The 27467-nt window shown below is 39.5% G+C and overlaps 11 non-coding genes across 11 annotated transcripts; all 11 read left to right on the top strand.

The window, feature by feature from the left end:
* Nucleotides 1-1592: 1592 nt before the first annotated feature.
* trnai-aau (transfer RNA isoleucine (anticodon AAU)) lies at nt 1593-1666 on the top strand. The gene has a single exon. It is a non-coding gene; the product is annotated as a tRNA-Ile (tRNA).
* Nucleotides 1667-3337: 1671 nt separating this feature from the next.
* trnai-aau (transfer RNA isoleucine (anticodon AAU)) lies at nt 3338-3411 on the top strand. Its single transcript has one exon. It is a non-coding gene; the product is annotated as a tRNA-Ile (tRNA).
* Nucleotides 3412-5942: 2531 nt separating this feature from the next.
* Nucleotides 5943-6016, top strand: trnai-aau (transfer RNA isoleucine (anticodon AAU)). The gene has a single exon. It is a non-coding gene; the product is annotated as a tRNA-Ile (tRNA).
* A 3099-nt stretch (nt 6017-9115) lies between these two features.
* Nucleotides 9116-9189, top strand: trnai-aau (transfer RNA isoleucine (anticodon AAU)). Its single transcript has one exon. It is a non-coding gene; the product is annotated as a tRNA-Ile (tRNA).
* Nucleotides 9190-14423: 5234 nt separating this feature from the next.
* trnai-aau (transfer RNA isoleucine (anticodon AAU)) lies at nt 14424-14497 on the top strand. The gene has a single exon. It is a non-coding gene; the product is annotated as a tRNA-Ile (tRNA).
* Nucleotides 14498-16271: 1774 nt separating this feature from the next.
* On the top strand, nt 16272-16345 carry trnai-aau (transfer RNA isoleucine (anticodon AAU)). The gene has a single exon. It is a non-coding gene; the product is annotated as a tRNA-Ile (tRNA).
* Nucleotides 16346-18488: 2143 nt separating this feature from the next.
* Nucleotides 18489-18562, top strand: trnai-aau (transfer RNA isoleucine (anticodon AAU)). The gene has a single exon. It is a non-coding gene; the product is annotated as a tRNA-Ile (tRNA).
* A 2933-nt stretch (nt 18563-21495) lies between these two features.
* Nucleotides 21496-21569, top strand: trnai-aau (transfer RNA isoleucine (anticodon AAU)). The gene has a single exon. It is a non-coding gene; the product is annotated as a tRNA-Ile (tRNA).
* A 1619-nt stretch (nt 21570-23188) lies between these two features.
* Nucleotides 23189-23262, top strand: trnai-aau (transfer RNA isoleucine (anticodon AAU)). The gene has a single exon. It is a non-coding gene; the product is annotated as a tRNA-Ile (tRNA).
* A 2267-nt stretch (nt 23263-25529) lies between these two features.
* trnai-aau (transfer RNA isoleucine (anticodon AAU)) lies at nt 25530-25603 on the top strand. Its single transcript has one exon. It is a non-coding gene; the product is annotated as a tRNA-Ile (tRNA).
* A 1389-nt stretch (nt 25604-26992) lies between these two features.
* On the top strand, nt 26993-27066 carry trnai-aau (transfer RNA isoleucine (anticodon AAU)). The gene has a single exon. It is a non-coding gene; the product is annotated as a tRNA-Ile (tRNA).
* Nucleotides 27067-27467: the final 401 nt, after the last annotated feature.

Raw genomic sequence — 27467 nt, 5'->3', positions numbered from 1 at the left:
TATGAATTGTCGATTGTTATTGTGGAGTGACATTTTATTGTAGGAGTTTTTTTTACTATGAATGTCTACAGTGTCTCATAACTCTATTGATTGGGTTCTACCATATGCGTTTTAAATTAGTAGTATGAATTGTCGATTGTTATTGTGGAGTGACATTTTATTGTAGGAGTTTTTTTTTTAATGGTAGGACTTTTCATTCGTCTTTTATCATCCAAGGAAGGAAGGAGGACAGGGACTTCATGGACTAAGAGACAGAGAGACAGAATGGTGAAGAAACAGATAGACGGGTCCATCAATCATTTGATTCATTCAATATTCACACACACACACACACACACACACACACACACGCACACACATAGTCTTGTACAGCTAACCTTGTGGGAACACACAAATCAATCCCATTCAAAATCCTATTTTCCATAACCACTAACCCTAACCTGTTCTCTTTTAACCTTACTTTAACCTTAACCCTAAATCAAAAACCTAACCTTAACCCTAAATCAAAAACCTAACCTTAACCCTAAACCAAAAACCTAACCTTAACCCTAACCAAAAACCTCACCTTAAACCTAAACCAAAAACCTCACCTTAACCCTAAACCAAAAACCTAACCTTAACCCTAAACCAAAAACCTAACCTTAACCCTAAACCAAAAACCTAACCTTAACCCTACACCAAAAACCTAACCTTAACCCTAACCAAAAACCTCACCTTAAACCTAAACCAAAAACCTCACCTTAACCCTACACCAAAAACCTAACCTTAACCCTATAAACCAAAAACATAAACTTAACCCTAAACCAAAAACCTAACCTTAACCCTAAACCTAACCTTAACCCTACACCAAAAACCTAACCCTAAACCAAAAACCTAACCTTAACCCTAAACCTAACCCTAGCTCCTAAACCTAATTCTAACTTTAACCCTAAACCCCATATAAATAGCATTTGCTCTCGTGGGGACTAACACTCTGTAAACAGGAATGACAAGCTAAAGTTATCTAGATAGTCACAGAAATGTACGTTCAGCCTGTTCATTATTTCCGCCCGAGTTGACTTATCTTACGAAGTCAGCTTGGTTTAACATAGTTCCTTTCTTTTTTGACCTCGACATTGTTGCTGGATCGATACTTTCATAGTTAGCATGCTGTCTCTGCTAGCTAGGTTATGTCATCTGGAGTTGAAATAGGGCCCCAACAGCCCTCACTAATGTACAGGGTTCCAACAGCCCTCACTAATGTACAGAGCCCCAACAGCCCTCACTAATGTACAGGGCCCCAACAGCCCTCACTAATGTACAGGGCCCCAACAGCCCTCACTAATGTACAGAGCCCCAACAGCCCTCACTAATGTACAGGGCCCCAACAGCCCTCACTAATGTACAGAGCCACAACAGCCCTCACTAATGTACAGGGTTCCCAACAGCCATAGTGTTGATCATTGACAGTGTAGAAGGGAGTCCTTGGAACTGAGCTGGATTTGTTTACGTTCTCTGCCCTCTATTGGTAGAACGTAGACATTGTAGATAAGCGACCACCTCCAGACCCATATATGGGTGTATCCCCGTTCCGTAGATTGATCATTATCTCAGGCCGGTTAGCTCAGCTGGTTAGAGCGTCGTGCTAATAACGCGAAGGTCGCGGGTTCGATACCCGTACTGGCCAGCAGGATTTAAAATTTTGTTTTACTATGAATGTCTACAGTGTCTCATAACTCTATTGATTGGGTTCTACCATATGTGTTTTAAATTAGTAGTATGAATTGTCGATTGTTATTGTGGAGTGACATTTTATTGTAGGAGTTTTTTTTTTAATGGTAGGACTTTTCATTCGTCTTTTATCATCCAAGGAAGGAAGGAGGACAGGGACTTCATGGACTAAGAGACAGAGAGACAGAATGGTGAAGAAACAGATAGACGGGTCCATCAATCATTTGATTCATTCAATATTCACACACACACACACACGCACACACACGCACACACATAGTCTTGTACAGCTAACCTTGTGGGAACACACAATTCAATCCCATTCAAAATCCTATTTTCCATAACCACTAACCCTAACCTGTTCTCTTTTAACCTTACTTTAACCTTAACCCTAAACCAAAAACCTAACCTTAACCCTAAACCAAAAACCTAACCTTAAACCTAAACCAAAAACCTCACCTTAACCCTACACCAAAAACCTAACCTTAACCCTAAACCAAAAACCTAACCTTAACCCTAAAACCAAAAACCTAACCTTAACCCTAAACCAAAAACCTAACCTTAACCCTAAACCAAAAACCTAACCTTAACCCTAAACCTAACCTTAACCCTACACCAAAAACCTAACCCTAAACCAAAAACCTAACCTTAACCCTAAACCAAAAACCTAACCTTAACCCTAAACCCTAAACCAAAAACCTAACCTTAACCCTAAACCAAAAACCTAACCTTAACCCTAAACCCTAAACCAAAAACCTAACCTTAACCCTAAACCAAAAACCTCACCTTAACCCTAAACCAAAAACCTAACCTTAACCCTAAACCAAAAACCTAACCTTAACCCTAAACCTAACCTTAACCTTAACCCTAAACCAAAAACTTAACCTTAACCCTAAACCTAACCCTAGCTCCTAAACCTAATTCTAACTTTAACCCTAAACCCCATATAAATAGCATTTGCTCTCGTGGGGACTAACACTCTGTAAACAGGAATGACAAGCTAAAGTTATCTAGATAGTCACAGAAATGTACGTTCAGCCTGTTCATTATTTCCGCCCGAGTTGACTTATCTTACGAAGTCAGCTTGGTTTAACATAGTTCCTTTCTTTTTTGACCTCGACATTGTTGCTGGATCGATACTTTCATAGTTAGCATGCTGTCTCTGCTAGCTAGGTTATGTCATCTGGAGTTGAAATAGGGCCCCAACAGCCCTCACTAATGTACAGGGTTCCAACAGCCCTCACTAATGTACAGAGCCCCAACAGCCCTCACTAATGTACAGGGCTCCAACAGCCCTCACTAATGTACAGGGCCCCAACAGCCCTCACTAATGTACAGGGCCCCAACAGCCCTCACTAATGTACAGGGCCCCAACAGCCCTCACTAATGTACAGAGCCCCAACTGCCCTCACTAATGTACAGAGCCCCAACAGCCCTCACTACTGTACAGGGTTCCCAACAGCCATAGTGTTGATCATTGACAGTGTAGAAGGGAGTCCTTGGAACTGAGCTGGATTTGTTTACGTTCTCTGCCCTCTAATGGTAGAACGTAGACATTGTAGATAAGCGAACACCTTCAGACCCATATATGGGTGTATACCTGTTCCGTAGATTGATCATTATCTCAGGCCGGTTAGCTCAGTTGGTTAGAGCGTCGTGCTAATAACGTGAAGGTCGCGGGTTCGATACCCGTACTGGCCAGCAGGATTTATTAGTATTTTTACTATGAATGTCTACAGTGTCTCATAACTCTATTGATTGGGTTCTACCATATGCGTTTTAAATTAGTAGTATGAATTGTCGATTGTTATTGTGGAGTGACATTTTATTGTAGGAGTTTTTTTTTTAATGGTAGGACTTTTCATTCGTCTTTTATCAACTAAGGAAGGAAGGAGGACAGGGACTTCATGGACTAAGAGACAGAGACAGAATGGTGAAGAAACAGATAGACGGGTCCATCAATCATTTGATTCATTCAATATTCACACACACACACACGCACACACATAGTCTTGTACAGCTAACCTTGTGGGAACACACAATTCAATCCCTCAAAATCCTATTTTCCATAACCACTAGCCCTAACCTGTTCTCTTTTAACCTTACTTTAACCTTAACCCTAAACCAAAAACCTAACCATAACCCTAAATCAAAAACCTAACCTTAACCCTAACCAAAAACCTCACCTTAAACCTAAACCAAAAACCTCACCTTAAACCTAAACCAAAAACCTCACCTTAACCCTACACCAAAAACCTAACCTTAACCCTAAACCAAAAACCTAACCTTAACCCCAAACCAAAAACCTAACCTTAACCCTAAACCAAAAACCTAACCTTAACCCTAAACCTAACCTTAACCCTAAACCCTAAACCAAAAACCTAACCTTAACCCTAAACCAAAAACCTAACCTTAACCCTAAATCAAAAACCTAACCTTAAACCTAACCCAAAAACCTAACCTTAACCGTAAACCAAAAACCTAACCTTAACCCTAAGCCAAAAACCTAACCTTAACCCTAAACCCTACACCAAAAACCTAACCTTAACCCTAAACCCTAAACCAAAAACCTAACCTTAACCCTACACCAAAAACCTAACCTTAACCCTAAACCAAAAACCTAACCTTAACCCTAAACCAAAAACCTAACCTTAACCCTACACAAAAAACCTAACCTTAACCCTAAACCAAAAACCTAACCTTAACCCTAAACCAAAAACCTAACCTTAACCCTAAACCAAAAACCTAACCTTAACCCTAAACCAAAAACCTAACCTTAACCCTAAACCTAACCTTAACCCTACACCAAAAACCTAACCTTAACCCTAAACCAAAAACCTAACCAAAAACCTAACCTTAACCCTAAACCAAAAACCTAACCTTAACCCTAAACCCTAAACCAAAAACCTAACCTTAACCCTAACCAAAAACCTCACCTTAACCCTACACCAAAAACCTAACCTTAACCCTAAACCAAAAACCTAACCTTAACCCTAAACCAAGAACCTAACCTTAACCCTAAACCAAAAACCTAACCTTAACCCTAAACCAAGAACCTAACCTTAACCCTATACCTAACCTTAACCCTACACCAAAAACCTAACCTTAACCCTAAACCAAAAACCTAACCTTAACCCTAAACCAAAAACCTAACCTTAACCCTAAACCCTAAACCAAAAACCTAACCTTAACCCTAAACCCTAAACCAAAAACCTAACCTTAACCCTAAACCAAAAACCTAACCTTAACCCTAAACCCTAAACCAAAAACCTATCCTTAACCCTAAACCAAAAACCTAACCTTAACCCTAAACCAAAAACCTAACCTTAACCCTAAACCAAAAACCTAACCTTAACCCTAAACCTAACCTTAACCTTAACCTTAACCCTAAACCAAAAACCTAACCTTAACCCTAAACCTAACCCTAGCTCCTAAACCTAATTCTAACTTTAACCCTAAACCCCATATAAATAGCATTTGCTCTCGTGGGGACTAACACTCTGTAAACAGGAATGACAAGCTAAAGTTATCTAGATAGTCACAGAAATGTACGTTCAGCCTGTTCATTATTTCCGCCCGAGTTGACTTATCTTACATAGTCAGCTTGGTTTAATATAGTTCCTTTCGTTTTTGACCTCGACATTGTTGCTGGATCGATACTTTCATAGTTAACATGCTGTCTCTGCTAGCTAGGTTATGTCATCTGGAGTTGAAATAGGGCCCCAACAGCCCTCACTAATGTACAGAGCCCCAACAGCCCTCACTAATGTACAGGGCCCCAACAGCCCTCACTAATGTACAGGGCCCCAACAGCCCTCACTAATGTACAGGGCCCCAACAGCCCTCACTAATGTACAGAGCCCCAACAGCCCTCACTAATGTACGGAGCCCCAACAGCCCTCACTAATGTACAGGGCCCCAACAGCCCTCACTAATGTACAGGGCCCCAACAGCCCTCACTAATGTACAGAGCCCCAACAGCCCTCACTAATGTACAGGGTTCCCAACAGCCCTCACTAATGTACAGAGCCCCAACAGCCCTCACTAATGTACAGGGTTCCCAACAGCCATAGTGTTGATCATTGACAGTGTAGAAGGGAGTCCTTGGAACTGAGCTGGATTTGTTTACGTTCTCTGCCCTCTAATGGTAGAACGTAGACATTGTAGAGAAGCGACCACCTCCAGACCCATATATGGGTGTATCCCCGTTCCGTAGATTGATCATTATCTCAGGCCGGTTAGCTCAGCTGGTTAGAGCGTCGTGCTAATAACGCGAAGGTCGCGGGTTCGATACCCGTACTGGCCAGCAGGATTTATTAGTATTTTTACTATGAATGTCTACAGTGTCTTATAACTCTATTGATTGGGTTCTACCATATGCGTTTTAAATTAGTAGTATGAATTGTCGATTGTTATTGTGGAGTGACATTTTATTGTAGGAGTTTTTTCTACTATGAATGTCTACAGTGTCTCATAACTCTATTGATTGGGTTCTACCATATGCGTTTTAAATTAGTAGTATGAATTGTCGATTGTTATTGTGGAGTGACATTTTATTGTAGGAGTTTTTTTTTTAATGGTAGGACTTTTCATTCGTCTTCTATCATCTAAGGAAGGAAGGAGGACTGGGACTTCATGGACTAAGAGACAGAGAGACAGAATGGTGAAGAAACAGATAGACGGGTCCATCAATCATTTGATTCATTCAATATTCACACACACACACACACACACACACACACGCACACACATAGTCTTGTACAGCTAACCTTGTGGGAACACACAAATCAATCCCATTCAAAATCCTATTTTCCATAACCACTAACCCTAACCTGTTCTCTTTTAACCTTACTTTAACCTTAACCCTAAATCAAAAACCTAACCTTAACCCTAAATCAAAAACCTAACCTTAACCCTAAACCAAAAACCTAACCTTAACCCTAACCAAAAACCTCACCTTAAACCTAAACCAAAAACCTCACCTTAACCCTACACCAAAAACCTAACCTTAACCCTAAACCAAAAACCTAACCTTAACCCTAAACCAAAAACCTAACCTTAACCCTAAACCAAAAACCTAACCTTAACCCTAAACCTAACCTTAACCCTACACCAAAAACCTAACCTTGACCCTAAACCAAAAACCTAACCTTAACCCTAAACCAAAAACCTAACCTTAACCCTAAACCCTAAACCAAAAACCTAACCTTAACCCTAAATCAAAAACCTAACCTTAACCCTAAACCCTAAACCAAAAACCTAACCTTAACCCTAAACCAAAAACCTAACCTTAACCCTAAATCAAAAACCTAACCTTAACCCTAACCCAAAAACCTAACCTTAACCCTAAACCAAAAACCTAACCTTAACTCTAAGCCAAAAACCTAACCTTAACCCTAAACCCTACACCAAAAACCTAACCTTAACCCTAAACCCTAAACCAAAAACTTAACCTTAACCCTACACCAAAAACCTAACCTTAACCCTAAACCAAAAACCTAACCTTAACCCTAAACCAAAAACCTAACCTTAACCCTACACCAAAAACCTAACCTTAACCCTAAACCAAAAACCTAACCTTAACCCTAAACCAAAAACCTTAACCCTAAACCAAAAACCTAACCTTAACCCTAAACCAAAAACCTAACCTTAACCCTAAACCTAACCTTAACCCTACACCAAAAACCTAACCTTAACCCTAAACCAAAAACCTAACCTTAACCCTAAACCAAAAACCTAACCTTAACCCGAAACCAAAAACCTAACCTTAACCCTAAACCCTAAACCAAAAACCTAACCTTAACACTAAACCAAAAACCTAACCTTAACCCTAAACCCTAAATCAAAAACCTAACCTTAACCCTAACCAAAAACCAAACCTTAACCCTAAACCAAAAACCTAACCTTAACCCTAAACCAAAAACCTAACCTTAACCCTAAACCAAAAACCTAACCTTAACCCTAAACCAAGAACCTAGCCTTAACCCTAAACCAAAAACCTAACCTTAACCCTAAACCAAAAACCTAACCTTAACCCTAAACCCTAAACCAAAAACCTAACCTTAACCCTACACCAAAAACCTAACCTTAACCCTAAACCAAAAACCTAACCTTAACCCTAAACCAAAAACCTTAACCCTAAACCAAAAACCTAACCTTAACCCTAAACCAAAAACCTAACCTTAACCCTAAACCTAACCTTAACCCTACACCAAAAACCTAACCTTAACCCTAAACCAAAAACCTAACCTTAACCCTAAACCAAAAACCTAACCTTAACCCGAAACCAAAAACCTAACCTTAACCCTAAACCCTAAACCAAAAACCTAACCTTAACACTAAACCAAAAACCTAACCTTAACCCTAAACCCTAAATCAAAAACCTAACCTTAACCCTAACCAAAAACCAAACCTTAACCCTAAACCAAAAACCTAACCTTAACCCTAAACCAAAAACCTAACCTTAACCCTAAACCAAAAACCTAACCTTAACCCTAAACCAAGAACCTAGCCTTAACCCTAAACCAAAAACCTAACCTTAACCCTAAACCAAAAACCTAACCTTAACCCTAAACCCTAAACCAAAAACCTAACCTTAACCCTAAACCAAAAACCTAACCTTAACCCTAAACCCTAAACCAAAAACCTAACCTTAACCCTAAACCAAAAACCTAACCTTAACCCTAAGCCAAAAACCTAACCTTAACCCTAAACCAAAAACCTAACCTTAACCCTAAACCTAACCTTAACCTTAACCCTAAACCAAAAACCTAACCTTAACCCTAAACCTAACCCTAGCTCCTAAACCTAATTCTAACTTTAACCCTAAACCCCATATAAATTGCATTTGCTCTCGTGGGGACTAACACTCTGTAAACAGGAATGACAAGCTAAAGTTATCTAGATAGTCACAGAAATGTACGTTCAGCCTGTTCATTATTTCCGCCCGAGTTGACTTATCTTACGAAGTCAGCTTGGTTTAATATAGTTCCTTTCGTTTTTGACCTCGACATTGTTGCTGGATCGATACTTTCATAGTTAACATGCTGTCTCTGCTAGCTAGGTTATGTCATCTGGAGTTGAAATAGGGCCCCAACAGCCCTCACTAATGTACAGGGTTCCAACAGCCCTCACTAATGTACAGAGCCCCAACAGCCCTCACTAATGTACAGGGCCCCAACAGCCCTCACTAATGTACAGAGCCACAACAGCCCTCATTAATGTACAGGGTTCCCAACAGCCATAGTGTTGATCATTGACAGTGTAGAAGGGAGTCTTTGGAACTGAGCTGGATTTGTTTACGTTCTCTGCCCTCTAATGGTAGAACGTAGACATTGTAGATAAGCGACCACCTCCAGACCCATATATGGGTGTATCCCCGTTCCGTAGATTGATCATTATCTCAGGCCGGTTAGCTCAGCTGGTTAGAGCGTCGTGCTAATAACGCGAAGGTCGCGGGTTCGATACCCGTACTGGCCAGCAGGATTTATTAGTATTTTTACTATGAATGTCTACAGTGTCTTATAACTCTATTGATTGGGTTCTACCATATGCATTTTAAATTAGTAGTATGAATTGTCGATTGTTATTGTGGAGTGACATTTTATTGTAGGAGTTTTTTTTACTATGAATGTCTACAGTGTCTCATAACTCTATTGATTGGGTTCTACCATATGCGTTTTAAATTAGTAGTATGAATTGTCGATTGTTATTGTGGAGTGACATTTTATTGTAGGAGTTTTTTTTTTAATGGTAGGACTTTTCATTCGTCTTTTATCATCCAAGGAAGGAAGGAGGACAGGGACTTCATGGACTAAGAGACAGAGAGACAGAATGGTGAAGAAACAGATAGACGGGTCCATCAATCATTTGATTCATTCAATATTCACACACACACACACACACACACACACACACACACACACGCACACACATAGTCTTGTACAGCTAACATTGTGGGAACACACAAATCAATCCCATTCAAAATCCTATTTTCCATAACCACTAACCCTAACCTGTTCTCTTTTAACCTTACTTTAACCTTAACCCTAAATCAAAAACCTAACCTTAACCCTAAATCAAAAACCTAACCTTAAAACTAAACCAAAAACCTAACCTTAACCCTAAACCAAAAACCTAACCTTAACCCTAAACCAAGAACCTAGCCTTAACCCTAAACCAAAAACCTAACCTTAACCCTAAATCAAAAACCTAACCTTAACCCTAACCAAAAACCTCACCTTAACCCTACACCAAAAACCTAACCTTAACCCTAAACCAAAAACCTAACCTTAACCCTAAACCAAAAACCTAACCTTAACCCTAAACCAAAAACCTAACCTTAACCCTAAACCAAGAACCTAGCCTTAACCCTAAACCAAAAACCTAACCTTAACCCTAAACCAAAAACCTAACCTTAACCCTAAACCCTAAACCAAAAACCTAACCTTAACCCTAAACCAAAAACCTAACCTTAACCCTAAACCCTAAATCAAAAACCTAACCTTAACCCTAAATCAAAAACCTAACCTTAACCCTAAACCAAAAACCTAACCTTAACCCTAACCAAAAACCTCACCTTAAACCTAAACCACAAACCTCACCTTAACCCTACACCAAAAACCTAACCTTAACCCTAAACCAAAAACCTAACCTTAACCCTAAACCAAAAACCTAACCTTAACCCTAAACCAAAAACCTAACCTTAACCCTAAACCTAACCTTAACCCTACACCAAAAACCTAACCTTAACCCTAAACCAAAAACCTAACCTTAACCCTAAACCAAAAACCTAACCTTAACCCTAAACCCTAAACCAAAAACCTAACCTTAACCCTAAATCAAAAACCTAACCTTAACCCTAAACCCTAAACCAAAAACCTAACCTTAACCCTAAACCAAAAACCTAACCTTAACCCTAAATCAAAAACCTAACCTTAACCCTAACCCAAAAACCTAAGCTTAACCCTAAACCAAAAACCTAACCTTAACTCTAAGCCAAAAACCTAACCTTAACCCTAAACCCTACACCAAAAACCTAACCTTAACCCTAAACCCTAAACCAAAAACTTAACCTTAACCCTACACCAAAAACCTAACCTTAACCCTAAACCAAAAACCTAACCTTAACCCTAATCCAAAAACCTAACCTTAACCCTACACCAAAAACCTAACCTTAACCCTAAACCAAAAACCTAACCTTAACCCTAAACCAAAAACCTTAACCCTAAACCAAAAACCTAACCTTAACCCTAAACCAAAAACCTAACCTTAACCCTAAACCTAACCTTAACCCTACACCAAAAACCTAACCTTAACCCTAAACCAAAAACCTAACCTTAACCCTAAACCAAAAACCTAACCTTAACCCTAAACCAAAAACCTAACCTTAACCCTAAACCCTAAACCAAAAACCTAACCTTAACACTAAACCAAAAACCTAACCTTAACCCTAAACCCTAAATCAAAAACCTAACCTTAACCCTAACCAAAAACCTCACCTTAACCCTACACCAAAAACCTAACCTTAACCCTAAACCAAAAACCTAACCTTAACCCTAAACCAAAAACCTAACCTTAACCCTAAACCAAAAACCTAACCTTAACCCTAAACCAAGAACCTAACCTTAACCCTAAATCAAAAACCTAACCTTAACCCTAAATCAAAAACCTAACCTTAACCCTAAACCAAAAACCTAACCTTAACCCTAACCAAAAACCTCACCTTAAACCTAAACCAAAAACCTAACCTTAACCCTAAACCCTAAACCAAAAACCTAACCTTAACACTAAACCAAAAACCTAACCTTAACCCTAAACCCTAAATCAAAAACCTAACCTTAACCCTAACCAAAAACCTCACCTTAACCCTAACCAAAAACCTAACCTTAACCCTAAACCAAAAACCTAACCTTAACCCTAAACCAAAAACCTAACCTTAACCCTAAACCAAAAACCTAACCTTAACCCTAAACCAAGAACCTAGCCTTAACCCTAAACCAAAAACCTAACCTTAACCCTAAACCAAAAACCTAACCTTAACCCTAAACCCTAAACCAAAAACCTAACCTTAACCCTAAACCAAAAACCTAACCTTAACCCTAAACCCTAAACCAAAAACCTAACCTTAACCCTAAACCAAAAACCTAACCTTAACCCTAAACCAAAAACCTAACCTTAACCCTAAACCAAGAACCTAGCCTTAACCCTAAACCAAAAACCTAACCTTAACCCTAAACCAAAAACCTAACCTTAACCCTAAACCCTAAACCAAAAACCTAACCTTAACCCTAAACCAAAAACCTAACCTTAACCCTAAACCCTAAATCAAAAACCTAACCTTAACCCTAAATCAAAAACCTAACCTTAACCCTAAACCAAAAACCTAACCTTAACCCTAACCAAAAACCTCACCTTAAACCTAAACCACAAACCTCACCTTAACCCTACACCAAAAACCTAACCTTAACCCTAAACCAAAAACCTAACCTTAACCCTAAACCAAAAACCTAACCTTAACCCTAAACCAAAAACCTAACCTTAACCCTAAACCTAACCTTAACCCTACACCAAAAACCTAACCTTAACCCTAAACCAAAAACCTAACCTTAACCCTAAACCAAAAACCTAACCTTAACCCTAAACCCTAAACCAAAAACCTAACCTTAACCCTAAATCAAAAACCTAACCTTAACCCTAAACCCTAAACCAAAAACCTAACCTTAACCCTAAACCAAAAACCTAACCTTAACCCTAAATCAAAAACCTAACCTTAACCCTAACCCAAAAACCTAAGCTTAACCCTAAACCAAAAACCTAACCTTAACTCTAAGCCAAAAACCTAACCTTAACCCTAAACCCTACACCAAAAACCTAACCTTAACCCTAAACCCTAAACCAAAAACTTAACCTTAACCCTACACCAAAAACCTAACCTTAAACCTAAACCAAAAACCTAACCTTAACCCTAATCCAAAAACCTAACCTTAACCCTACACCAAAAACCTAACCTTAACCCTAAACCAAAAACCTAACCTTAACCCTAAACCAAAAACCTTAACCCTAAACCAAAAACCTAACCTTAACCCTAAACCAAAAACCTAACCTTAACCCTAAACCTAACCTTAACCCTACACCAAAAACCTAACCTTAACCCTAAACCAAAAACCTAACCTTAACCCTAAACCAAAAACCTAACCTTAACCCTAAACCAAAAACCTAACCTTAACCCTAAACCCTAAACCAAAAACCTAACCTTAACACTAAACCAAAAACCTAACCTTAACCCTAAACCCTAAATCAAAAACCTAACCTTAACCCTAACCAAAAACCTCACCTTAACCCTACACCAAAAACCTAACCTTAACCCTAAACCAAAAACCTAACCTTAACCCTAAACCAAAAACCTAACCTTAACCCTAAACCAAAAACCTAACCTTAACCCTAAACCAAGAACCTAACCTTAACCCTAAATCAAAAACCTAACCTTAACCCTAAATCAAAAACCTAACCTTAACCCTAAACCAAAAACCTAACCTTAACCCTAACCAAAAACCTCACCTTAAACCTAAACCAAAAACCTAACCTTAACCCTAAACCCTAAACCAAAAACCTAACCTTAACACTAAACCAAAAACCTAACCTTAACCCTAAACCCTAAATCAAAAACCTAACCTTAACCCTAACCAAAAACCTCACCTTAACCCTAACCAAAAACCTAACCTTAACCCTAAACCAAAAACCTAACCTTAACCCTAAACCAAAAACCTAACCTTAACCCTAAACCAAAAACCTAACCTTAACCCTAAACCAAGAACCTAGCCTTAACCCTAAACCAAAAACCTAACCTTAACCCTAAACCAAAAACCTAACCTTAACCCTAAACCCTAAACCAAAAACCTAACCTTAACCCTAAACCAAAAACCTAACCTTAACCCTAAACCCTAAACCAAAAACCTAACCTTAACCCTAAACCAAAAACCTAACCTTAACCCTAAACCAAAAACCTAACCTTAACCCTAAACCAAAAACCTAACCTTAACCCTAAACCTAACCTTAACCTTAACCTTAACCCTAAACCTAACCTTAACCCTAAACCTAACCCTAGCTCCTAAACCTAATTCTAACTTTAACCCTAAACCCCATATAAATAGCATTTGCTCTCGTGGGGACTAACACTATGTAAACAGGAATGACAAGCTAAAGTTATCTAGATAGTCACAGAAATGTACGTTCAGCCTGTTCATTATTTCCGCCCGAGTTGACTTATCTTACGAAGTCAGCTTGGTTTAATATAGTTCCTTTCGTTTTTGACCTCAACATTGTTGCTGGATCGATACTTTCATAGTTAACATGCTGTCTCTGCTAGCTAGGTTATGTCATCTGGAGATGAAATAGGGCCCCAACAGCCCTCACTAATGTACAGGGTTCCAACAGCCCTCACTAATGTACAGAGCCCCAACAGCCCTCACTAATGTACAGGGCCCCAACAGCCCTCACTAATGTACAGAGCCACAACAGCCCTCATTAATGTACAGGGTTCCCAACAGCCATAGTGTTGATCATTGACAGTGTAGAAGGGAGTCTTTGGAACTGAGCTGGATTTGTTTACGTTCTCTGCCCTCTAATGGTAGAACGTAGACATTGTAGATAAGCGACCACCTCCAGACCCATATATGGGTGTATCCCCGTTCCGTAGATTGATCATTATCTCAGGCCGGTTAGCTCAGCTGTTTACAGCGTCGTGCTAATAACGCGAAGGTCGCGGGTTCGATACCCGTACTGGCCAGCAGGATTTATTAGTATTTTTACTATGAATGTCTACAGTGTCTTATAACTCTATTGATTGGGTTCTACCATATGCGTTTTAAATTAGTAGTATGAATTGTCGATTGTTATTGTGGAGTGACATTTTATTGTAGGAGTTTTTTTTACTATGAATGTCTACAGTGTCTCATAACTCTATTGATTGGGTTCTACCATATGCGTTTTAAATTAGTAGTATGAATTGTCGATTGTTATTGTGGAGTGACATTTTATTGTAGGAGTTTTTTTTTTAATGGTAGGACTTTTCATTCGTCTTTTATCATCCAAGGAAGGAAGGAGGACAGGGACTTCATGGACTAAGAGACAGAGAGACAGAATGGTGAAGAAACAGATAGACGGGTCCATCAATCATTTGATTCATTCAATATTCACACACACACACACACACACACACACACACACACGCACACACATAGTCTTGTACAGCTAACATTGTGGGAACACACAAATCAATCCCATTCAAAATCCTATTTTCCATAACCACTAACCCTAACCTGTTCTCTTTTAACCTTACTTTAACCTTAACCCTAAATCAAAAACCTAACCTTAACCCTAAATCAAAAACCTAACCTTAAAACTAAACCAAAAACCTAACCTTAACCCTAAACCAAAAACCTAACCTTAACCCTAAACCAAGAACCTAGCCTTAACCCTAAACCAAAAACCTAACCTTAACCCTAAATCAAAAACCTAACCTTAACCCTAACCAAAAACCTCACCTTAACCCTACACCAAAAACCTAACCTTAACCCTAAACCAAAAACCTAACCTTAACCCTAAACCAAAAACCTAACCTTAACCCTAAACCAAAAACCTAACCTTAACCCTAAACCAAGAACCTAGCCTTAACCCTAAACCAAAAACCTAACCTTAACCCTAAACCAAAAACCTAACCTTAACCCTAAACCCTAAACCAAAAACCTAACCTTAACCCTAAACCAAAAACCTAACCTTAACCCTAAACCCTAAACCAAAAACCTAACCTTAACCCTAAACCAAAAACCTAACCTTAACCCTAAACCAAAAACCTAACCTTAACCCTAAACCAAAAACCTAACCTTAACCCTAAACCTAACCTTAACCTTAACCTTAACCCTAAACCTAACCTTAACCCTAAACCTAACCCTAGCTCCTAAACCTAATTCTAACTTTAACCCTAAACCCCATATAAATAGCATTTGCTCTCGTGGGGACTAACACTATGTAAACAGGAATGACAAGCTAAAGTTATCTAGATAGTCACAGAAATGTACGTTCAGCCTGTTCATTATTTCCGCCCGAGTTGACTTATCTTACGAAGTCAGCTTGGTTTAACATAGTTCCTTTCGTTTTTGACCTCAACATTGTTGCTGGATCGATACTTTCATAGTTAACATGCTGTCTCTGCTAGCTAGGTTATGTCATCTGGAGATGAAATAGGGCCCCAACAGCCCTCACTAATGTACAGGGTTCCAACAGCCCTCACTAATGTACAGAGCCCCAACAGCCCTCACTAATGTACAGGGCCCCAACAGCCCTCACTAATGTACAGAGCCACAACAGCCCTCATTAATGTACAGGGTTCCCAACAGCCATAGTGTTGATCATTGACAGTGTAGAAGGGAGTCTTTGGAACTGAGCTGGATTTGTTTACGTTCTCTGCCCTCTAATGGTAGAACGTAGACATTGTAGATAAGCGACCACCTCCAGACCCATATATGGGTGTATCCCCGTTCCGTAGATTGATCATTATCTCAGGCCGGTTAGCTCAGCTGGTTAGAGCGTCGTGCTAATAACGCGAAGGTCGCGGGTTCGATACCCGTACTGGCCAGCAGGATTTATTAGTATTTTTACTATGAATGTCTACAGTGTCTTATAACTCTATTGATTGGGTTCTACCATATGCGTTTTAAATTAGTAGTATGAATTGTCGATTGTTATTGTGGAGTGACATTTTATTGTAGGAGTTTTTTTTACTATGAATGTCTACAGTGTCTCATAACTCTATTGATTGGGTTCTACCATATGCGTTTTAAATTAGTAGTATGAATTGTCGATTGTTATTGTGGAGTGACATTTTATTGTAGGAGTTTTTTTTTTAATGGTAGGACTTTTCATTCGTCTTTTATCATCCAAGGAAGGAAGGAGGACAGGGACTTCATGGACTAAGAGACAGAGAGACAGAATGGTGAAGAAACAGATAGACGGGTCCATCAATCATTTGATTCATTCAATATTCACACACACACACACACACACACACACACACACACGCACACACATAGTCTTGTACAGCTAACATTGTGGGAACACACAAATCAATCCCATTCAAAATCCTATTTTCCATAACCACTAACCCTAACCTGTTCTCTTTTAACCTTACTTTAACCTTAACCCTAAATCAAAAACCTAACCTTAACCCTAAATCAAAAACCTAACCTTAAAACTAAACCAAAAACCTAACCTTAACCCTAAACAAAAACCTCACCTTAAACCTAAACCAAAAACCTCACCTTAACCCTACACCAAAAACCTAACCTTAACCCTAAACCAAAAACCTAACCTTAACCCTAAACCAAAAACCTAACCTTAACCCTAAACCAAAAACCTAACCTTAACCCTAAACCTAACCTTAACCCTACACCAAAAACCTAACCTTAACCCTAAACCAAAAACCTAACCTTAACCATAAACCAAAAACCTTAACCCTAAACCAAAAACCTAACCTTAACCCTAAACCAAAAACCTAACCTTAACCCTAAACCTAACCTTAACCCTACACCAAAAACCTAACCTTAACCTTAACCCTAAACCAAAAACCTAACCTTAACCCTAAACCAAAAACCTAACCTTAACCCTAAACCAAAAACCTAACCTTAACCCTAAACCAAAAACCTAACCTTAACACTAAACCAAAAACCTAACCTTAACCCTAAACCCTAAATCAAAAACCTAACCTTAACCCTAACCAAAAACCTCACCTTAACCCTACACCAAAAACCTAACCATAACCCTAAACCAAAAACCTAACCTTAACCCTAAACCAAAAACCTAACCTTAACCCTAAACCAAAAACCTAACCTTAACCCTAAACCAAAAACCTAACCTTAACCCTAAACCAAAAACCTAACCTTAACCCTAAACCCTAAACCAAAAACCTAACCTTAACCCTAAACCAAAAACCTAACCTTAACCCTAAACCCTAAACCAAAAACCTAACCTTAACCCTAAACCAAAAACCTAACCTTAACCCTAAACCAAAAACCTAACCTTAACCCTAAACCAAAAACCTAACCTTAACCCTAAACCTAACCTTAACCTTAACCCTAAACCAAAAACCTAACCTTAACCCTAAACCTAACCCTAGCTCCTAAACCTAATTCTAACTTTAACCCTAAACCCCATATAAATAGCATTTGCTCTCGTGGGGACTAACACTATGTAAACAGGAATGACAAGCTAAAGTTATCTAGATAGTCACAGAAATGTACGTTCAGCCTGTTCATTATTTCCGCCCGAGTTGACTTATCTTACGAAGTCAGCTTGGTTTAATATAGTTCCTTTCGTTTTTGACCTCGACATTGTTGCTGGATCGATACTTTCATAGTTAACATGCTGTCTCTGCTAGCTAGGTTATGTCATCTGGAGATGAAATAGGGCCCCAACAGCCCTCACTAATGTACAGGGTTCCAACAGCCCTCACTAATGTACAGAGCCCCAACAGCCCTCACTAATGTACAGGGCCCCAACAGCCCTCACTAATGTACAGAGCCACAACAGCCCTCATTAATGTACAGGGTTCCCAACAGCCATAGTGTTGATCATTGACAGTGTAGAAGGGAGTCTTTGGAACTGAGCTGGATTTGTTTACGTTCTCTGCCCTCTAATGGTAGAACGTAGACATTGTAGATAAGCGACCACCTCCAGACCCATATATGGGTGTATCCCCGTTCCGTAGATTGATCATTATCTCAGGCCGGTTAGCTCAGCTGGTTAGAGCGTCGTGCTAATAACGCGAAGGTCGCGGGTTCTATACCCGTACTGGCCAGCAGGATTTATTAGTATTTTTACTATGAATGTCTACAGTGTCTTATAACTCTATTGATTGGGTTCTACCATATGCATTTTAAATTAGTAGTATGAATTGTCGATTGTTATTGTGGAGTGACATTTTATTGTAGGAGTTTTTTTTACTATGAATGTCTACAGTGTCTCATAACTCTATTGATTGGGTTCTACCATATGCGTTTTAAATTACTAGTATGAATTGTCGATTGTTATTGTGGAGTGACATTTTATTGTAGGAGTTTTTTTTTTAATGGTAGGACTTTTCATTCGTCTTTTATCATCCAAGGAAGGAAGGAGGACAGGGACTTCATGGACTAAGAGACAGAGAGACAGAATGGTGAAGAAACAGATAGACGGGTCCATCAATCATTTGATTCATTCAATATTCACACACACACACACACACACACACACACACACGCACACACATAGTCTTGTACAGCTAACATTGTGGGAACACACAAATCAATCCCATTCAAAATCCTATTTTCCATAACCACTAACCCTAACCTGTTCTCTTTTAACCTTACTTTAACCTTAACCCTAAATCAAAAACCTAACCTTAACCCTAAATCAAAAACCTAACCTTAAAACTAAACCAAAAACCTAACCTTAACCCTAACCAAAAACCTCACCTTAAACCTAAACCAAAAACCTCACCTTAACCCTACACCAAAAACCTAACCTTAACCCTAAACCAAAAACCTAACCTTAACCCTAAACCAAAAACCTAACCTTAACCCTAAACCAAAAACCTAACCTTAACCCTAAACCTAACCTTAACCCTACACCAAAAACCTAACCTTAACCCTAAACCAAAAACCTAACCTTAACCCTAAACCAAAAACCTAACCTTAACCCTAAACCCTAAACCAAAAACCTAACCTTAACCCTAAATCAAAAACCTAACCTTAACCCTAAACCCTAAACCAAAAACCTAACCTTAACCCTAAACCAAAAACCTAACCTTAACCCTAAATCAAAAACCTAACCTTAACCCTAACCCAAAAACCTAACCTTAACCCTAAACCAAAAACCTAACCTTAACTCTAAGCCAAAAACCTAACCTTAACCCTAAACCCTACACCAAAAACCTAACCTTAACCCTAAACCCTAAACCAAAAACTTAACCTTAACCCTACACCAAAAACCTAACCTTAACCCTAAACCAAAAACCTAACCTTAACCCTAAACCAAAAACCTAACCTTAACCCTACACCAAAAACCTAACCTTAACCTTAACCCTAAACCAAAAACCTAACCTTAACCCTAAACCAAAAACCTTAACCCTAAACCAAAAACCTAACCTTAACCTTAACCCTAAACCAAAAACCTAACCTTAACCCTAAACCTAACCTTAACCCTACACCAAAAACCTAACCTTAACCCTAAACCAAAAACCTAAACTTAACCCTAAACCAAAAACCTAACCTTAACCCTAAACCAAAAACCTAACCTTAACCCTAAACCCTAAACCAAAAACCTAACCTTAACACTAAACCAAAAACCTAACCTTAACCCTAAACCCTAAATCAAAAACCTAACCTTAACCCTAACCAAAAACCTCACCTTAACCCTACACCAAAAACCTAACCTTAACCCTAAACCAAAAACCTAACCTTAACCCTAAACCAAAAACCTAACCTTAACCCTAAACCAAAAACCTAACCTTAACCCTAAACCAAGAACCTAGCCTTAACCCTAAACCAAAAACCTAACCTTAACCCTAAACCAAAAACCTAACCTTAACCCTAAACCCTAAACCAAAAACCTAACCTTAACCCTAAACCAAAAACCTAACCTTAACCCTAAACCCTAAACCAAAAACCTAACCTTAACCCTAAACCAAAAACCTAACCTTAACCCTAAACCAAAAACCTAACCTTAACCCTAAACCAAGAACCTAGCCTTAACCCTAAACCAAAAACCTAACCTTAACCCTAAACCAAAAACCTAACCTTAACCCTAAACCCTAAACCAAAAACCTAACCTTAACCCTAAACCAAAAACCTAACCTTAACCCTAAACCCTAAACCAAAAACCTAACCTTAACCCTAAACCAAAAACCTAACCTTAACCCTAAACCAAAAACCTAACCTTAACCCTAAACCAAAAACCTAACCTTAACCCTAAACCTAACCTTAACCTTAACCCTAAACCAAAAACCTAACCTTAACCCTAAACCTAACCCTAGCTCCTAAACCTAATTCTAACTTTAACCCTAAACCCCATATAAATAGCATTTGCTCTCGTGGGGACTAACACTCTGTAAACAGGAATGACAAGCTAAAGTTATCTAGATAGTCACAGAAATGTACGTTCAGCCTGTTCATTATTTCCCCCCGAGTTGACTTATCTTACGAAGTCAGCTTGGTTTAATATAGTTCCTTTCGTTTTTGACCTCGACATTGTTGCTGGATCGATAGTTTCATAGTTAACATGCTGTCTCTGCTAGCTAGGTTATGTCATCTGGAGTTGAAATAGGGCCCCAACAGCCCTCACTAATGTACAGGGTTCCAACAGCCCTCACTAATGTACAGAGCCCCAACAGCCCTCACTAATGTACAGGGCTCCAACAGCCCTCACTAATGTACAGGGCCCCAACAGCCCTCACTAATGTACAGGGCCCCAACAGCCCTCACTAATGTACAGGGCCCCAACAGCCCTCACTAATGTACAGAGCCCCAACAGCCCTCACTAATGTACAGAGCCCCAACAGCCCTCACTACTGTACAGGGTTCCCAACAGCCATAGTGTTGATCATTGACAGTGTAGAAGGGAGTCCTTGGAACTGAGCTGGATTTGTTTACGTTCTCTGCCCTCTAATGGTAGAACGTAGACATTGTAGATAAGCGAACACCTTCAGACCCATATATGGGTGTATACCTGTTCCGTAGATTGATCATTATCTCAGGCCGGTTAGCTCAGTTGGTTAGAGCGTCGTGCTAATAACGCGAAGGTCGCGGGTTCGATACCCGTACTGGCCAGCAGGATTTATTAGTATTTTTACTATGAATGTCTACAGTGTCTCATAACTCTATTGATTGGGTTCTACCATATGCGTTTTAAATTAGTAGTATGAATTGTCGATTGTTATTGTGGAGTGACATTTTATTGTAGGAGTTTTTTTTTTAATGGTAGGACTTTTCATTCGTCTTTTATCATCCAAGGAAGGAAGGAGGACAGGGACTTCATGGACTAAGAGACAGAGAGACAGAATGGTGAAGAAACAGATAGACGGGTCCATCAATCATTTGATTCATTCAATATTCACACACACACACACGCACACACATAGTCTTGTACAGCTAACCTTGTGGGAACACACAATTCAATCCCATTCAAAATCCTATTTTCCATAACCACTAACCCTAACCTGTTATCTTTTAACCTTACTTTAACCTTAACCCTAAACCAAAAACCTAACCTTAACCCTAAATCAAAAACCTAACCTTAACCCTAACCAAAAACCTCACCTTAAACCTAAACCAAAAACCTCACCTTAAACCTAAACCAAAAACCTCACCTTAACCCTACACCAAAAACCTAACCTTAACCCTAAACCAAAAACCTAACCTTAACCCTAAACCAAGAACCTAGCCTTAACCCTAAACCAAAAACCTAACCTTAACCCTAAACCAAAAACCTAACCTTAACCCTAAACCCTAAACCAAAAACCTAACCTTAACCCTAAACCAAAAACCTAACCTTAACCCTAAACCCTAAACCAAAAACCTAACCTTAACCCTAAACCAAAAACCTAACCTTAACCCTAAACCAAAAACCTAACCTTAACCCTAAACCAAAAACCTAACCTTAACCCTAAACCTAACCTTAACCTTAACCCTAAACCAAAAACCTAACCTTAACCCTAAACCTAACCCTAGCTCCTAAACCTAATTCTAACTTTAACCCTAAACCCCATATAAATAGCATTTGCTCTCGTGGGGACTAACACTCTGTAAACAGGAATGACAAGCTAAAGTTATCTAGATAGTCACAGAAATGTACGTTCAGCCTGTTCATTATTTCCCCCCGAGTTGACTTATCTTACGAAGTCAGCTTGGTTTAATATAGTTCCTTTCGTTTTTGACCTCGACATTGTTGCTGGATCGATAGTTTCATAGTTAACATGCTGTCTCTGCTAGCTAGGTTATGTCATCTGGAGTTGAAATAGGGCCCCAACAGCCCTCACTAATGTACAGGGTTCCAACAGCCCTCACTAATGTACAGAGCCCCAACAGCCCTCACTAATGTACAGGGCTCCAACAGCCCTCACTAATGTACAGGGCCCCAACAGCCCTCACTAATGTACAGGGCCCCAACAGCCCTCACTAATGTACAGGGCCCCAACAGCCCTCACTAATGTACAGAGCCCCAACAGCCCTCACTAATGTACAGAGCCCCAACAGCCCTCACTACTGTACAGGGTTCCCAACAGCCATAGTGTTGATCATTGACAGTGTAGAAGGGAGTCCTTGGAACTGAGCTGGATTTGTTTACGTTCTCTGCCCTCTAATGGTAGAACGTAGACATTGTAGATAAGCGAACACCTTCAGACCCATATATGGGTGTATACCTGTTCCGTAGATTGATCATTATCTCAGGCCGGTTAGCTCAGTTGGTTAGAGCGTCGTGCTAATAACGCGAAGGTCGCGGGTTCGATACCCGTACTGGCCAGCAGGATTTATTAGTATTTTTACTATGAATGTCTACAGTGTCTCATAACTCTATTGATTGGGTTCTACCATATGCGTTTTAAATTAGTAGTATGAATTGTCGATTGTTATTGTGGAGTGACATTTTATTGTAGGAGTTTTTTTTTTAATGGTAGGACTTTTCATTCGTCTTTTATCAACTAAGGAAGGAAGGAGGACAGGGACTTCATGGACTAAGAGACAGAGAGACAGAATGGTGAAGAAACAGATAGACGGGTCCATCAATCATTTGATTCATTCAATATTCACACACACACACACGCACACACATAGTCTTGTACAGCTAACCTTGTGGGAACACACAATTCAATCCCATTCAAAATCCTATTTTCCATAACCACTAACCCTAACCTGTTATCTTTTAACCTTACTTTAACCTTAACCCTAAACCAAAAACCTAACCTTAACCCTAAATCAAAAACCTAACCTTAACCCTAACCAAAAACCTCACCTTAAACCTAAACCAAAAACCTCACCTTAAACCTAAACCAAAAACCTCACCTTAACCCTACACCAAAAACCTAACCTTAACCCTAAACCAAAAACCTAACCTTAACCCCAAACCAAAAACCTAACCTTAACCCTAAACCCTAAACCAAAAACCTAACCTTAACCCTAAACCAAAAACCTAACCTTAACCCTAAATCAAAAACCTAACCTTAAACCTAACCCAAAAACCTAACCTTAACCGTAAACCAAAAACCTAACCTTAACCCTAAGCCAAAAACCTAACCTTAACCCTAAACCCTACACCAAAAACCTAACCTTAACCCTAAACCCTAAACCAAAAACCTAACCTTAACCCTACACCAAAAACCTAACCTTAACCCTAAACCAAAAACCTAACCTTAACCCTAAACCAAAAACCTAACCTTAACCCTACACAAAAAACCTAACCTTAACCCTAAACCAAAAACCTAACCTTAACCCTAAACCAAAAACCTAACCTTAACCCTAAACCAAAAACCTAACCTTAACCCTAAACCAAAAACCTAACCTTAACCCTAAACCTAACCTTAACCCTACACCAAAAACATAACCTTAACCCTAAACCAAAAACCTAACCAAAAACCTAACCTTAACCCTAAACCAAAAACCTAACCTTAACCCTAAACCCTAAACCAAAAACCTAACCTTAACCCTAACCAAAAACCTCACCTTAACCCTACACCAAAAACCTAACCTTAACCCTAAACCAAAAACCTAACCTTAACCCTAAACCAAAAACCTAACCTTAACCCTAAACCAAAAACCTAACCTTAACCCTAAACCAAGAACCTAACCTTAACCCTATACCTAACCTTAACCCTACACCAAAAACCTAACCTTAACCCTAAACCAAAAACCTAACCTTAACCCTAAACCAAAAACCTAACCTTAACCCTAAACCCTAAACCAAAAACCTAACCTTAACCCTAAACCCTAAACCAAAAACCTAACCTTAACCCTAAACCAAAAACCTAACCTTAACCCTAAACCCTAAACCAAAAACCTATCCTTAACCCTAAACCAAAAACCTAACCTTAACCCTAAACCAAAAACCTAACCTTAACCCTAAACCAAAAACCTAACCTTAACCCTAAACCTAACCTTAACCTTAACCTTAACCCTAAACCAAAAACCTAACCTTAACCCTAAACCTAACCCTAGCTCCTAAACCTAATTCTAACTTTAACCCTAAACCCCATATAAATAGCATTTGCTCTCGTGGGGACTAACACTCTGTAAACAGGAATGACAAGCTAAAGTTATCTAGATAGTCACAGAAATGTACGTTCAGCCTGTTCATTATTTCCGCCCGAGTTGACTTATCTTACATAGTCAGCTTGGTTTAATATAGTTCCTTTCGTTTTTGACCTCAACATTGTTGCTGGATCGATACTTTCATAGTTAACATGCTGTCTCTGCTAGCTAGGTTATGTCATCTGGAGTTGAAATAGGGCCCCAACAGCCCTCACTAATGTACAGGGCCCCAACAGCCCTCACTAATGTACAGGGCCCCAACAGCCCTCACTAATGTACAGAGCCCCAACAGCCCTCACTAATGTACAGGGTTCCCAACAGCCATAGTGTTGATCATTGACAGTGTAGAAGGGAGTCTTTGGAACTGAGCTGGATTTGTTTACGTTCTCTGCCCTCTATTGGTAGAACGTAGACATTGTAGATAAGCGACCACCTCCAGACCCATATATGGGTGTATCCCCGTTCCGTAGATTGATCATTGTCTCAGGACGGTTAGCTCAGTTGGTTAGAGCGTCGTGCTAATAACGCAAAGGTCGCGGGTTCGATACCCGTACTGGCCATCAGGATTTATTAGTATTTTTACTATGAATGTCTACAGTGTCTCATAACTCTATTGATTGGGTTCTACCATATGCGTTTTAAATTAGTAGTATGAATTGTCGATTGTTATTGTGGAGTGACATTTTCTTGTAGGAGTTTTTTTTTTAATGGTAGGACTTTTCATTCGTCTTTTATCATCCAAGGAAGGAAGGAGGACAGGGACTTCATGGACTAAGAGACAGAGAGACAGAATGGTGAAGAAACAGATAGACGGGTCCATCAATCATTAGATTCATTCAATATTCACACACACACACACAGACACACACACACACACACACACACACACGCACACACACACATAGTCTTGTACAGCTAACCTTGTGGGAACACACAATTCAATCCTATTTTCCATAACCACTAACCCTAACCTGTTCTCTTTTAACCTTACTTTAACCTTAACCCTAAACCAAAAACCTAACCTTAACCCTAAACCAAAAACCTAACCTTAACCCTAACCAAAAACCTCACCTTAAACCTAAACCAAAAACCTCACCTTAACCCTACACCAAAAACCTAACCTTAACCCTATAAACCAAAAACATAAACTTAACCCTAAACCAAAAACCTAACCTTAACCCTAAACCTAACCTTAACCCTACACCAAAAACCTAACCCTAAACCAAAAACCTAACCTTAACCCTAAACCTAACCCTAGCTCCTAAACCTAATTCTAACTTTAACCCTAAACCCCATATAAATAGCATTTGCTCTCGTGGGGACTAACACTCTGTAAACAGGAATGACAAGCTAAAGTTATCTAGATAGTCACAGAAATGTACGTTCAGCCTGTTCATTATTTCCGCCCGAGTTGACTTATCTTACGAAGTCAGCTTGGTTTAACATAGTTCCTTTCTTTTTTGACCTCGACATTGTTGCTGGATCGATACTTTCATAGTTAGCATGCTGTCTCTGCTAGCTAGGTTATGTCATCTGGAGTTGAAATAGGGCCCCAACAGCCCTCACTAATGTACAGGGTTCCAACAGCCCTCACTTATGTACAGAGCCCCAACAGCCCTCACTAATGTACAGGGCCCCAACAGCCCTCACTAATGTACAGGGCCCCAACAGCCCTCACTAATGTACAGAGCCCCAACAGCCCTCACTAATGTACAGGGCCCCAACAGCCCTCACTAATGTACAGAGCCACAACAGCCCTCACTAATGTACAGGGTTCCCAACAGCCATAGTGTTGATCATTGACAGTGTAGAAGGGAGTCCTTGGAACTGAGCTGGATTTGTTTACGTTCTCTGCCCTCTAATGGTAGAACGTAGACATTGTAGATAAGCGACCACCTCCAGACCCATATATGGGTGTATCCCCGTTCCGTAGAATGATCATTATCTCAGGCCGGTTAGCTCAGTTGGTTAGAGCGTCGTGCTAATAACCCGAAGGTCGCGGGTTCGATACCCGTACTGGCCAGCAGGATTTAAAATTTTGTTTTACTATGAATGTCTACAGTGTCTCATAACTCTATTGATTGGGTTCTACCATATGCGTTTTAAATTAGTAGTATGAATTGTCGATTGTTATTGTGGAGTGACATTTTATTGTAGGAGTTTTTTTTTTAATGGTAGGACTTTTCATTCGTCTTTTATCATCCAAGGAAGGAAGGAGGACAGGGACTTCATGGACTAAGAGACAGAGAGACAGAATGGTGAAGAAACAGATAGACGGGTCCATCAATCATTTGATTCATTCAATATTCACACACACACGCACACACACGCACACACATAGTCTTGTACAGCTAACCTTGTGGGAACACACAATTCAATCCCATTCAAAATCCTATTTTCCATAACCACTAACCCTAACCTGTT

Source organism: Oncorhynchus mykiss, chromosome 10, assembly GCF_057628025.1.
Source record: "Oncorhynchus mykiss isolate SJ-2025 chromosome 10, ASM5762802v1, whole genome shotgun sequence".
Lineage (NCBI taxonomy): Eukaryota > Metazoa > Chordata > Actinopteri > Salmoniformes > Salmonidae > Oncorhynchus > Oncorhynchus mykiss.
This window is presented reverse-complemented; position numbering and strand designations above follow the sequence as displayed.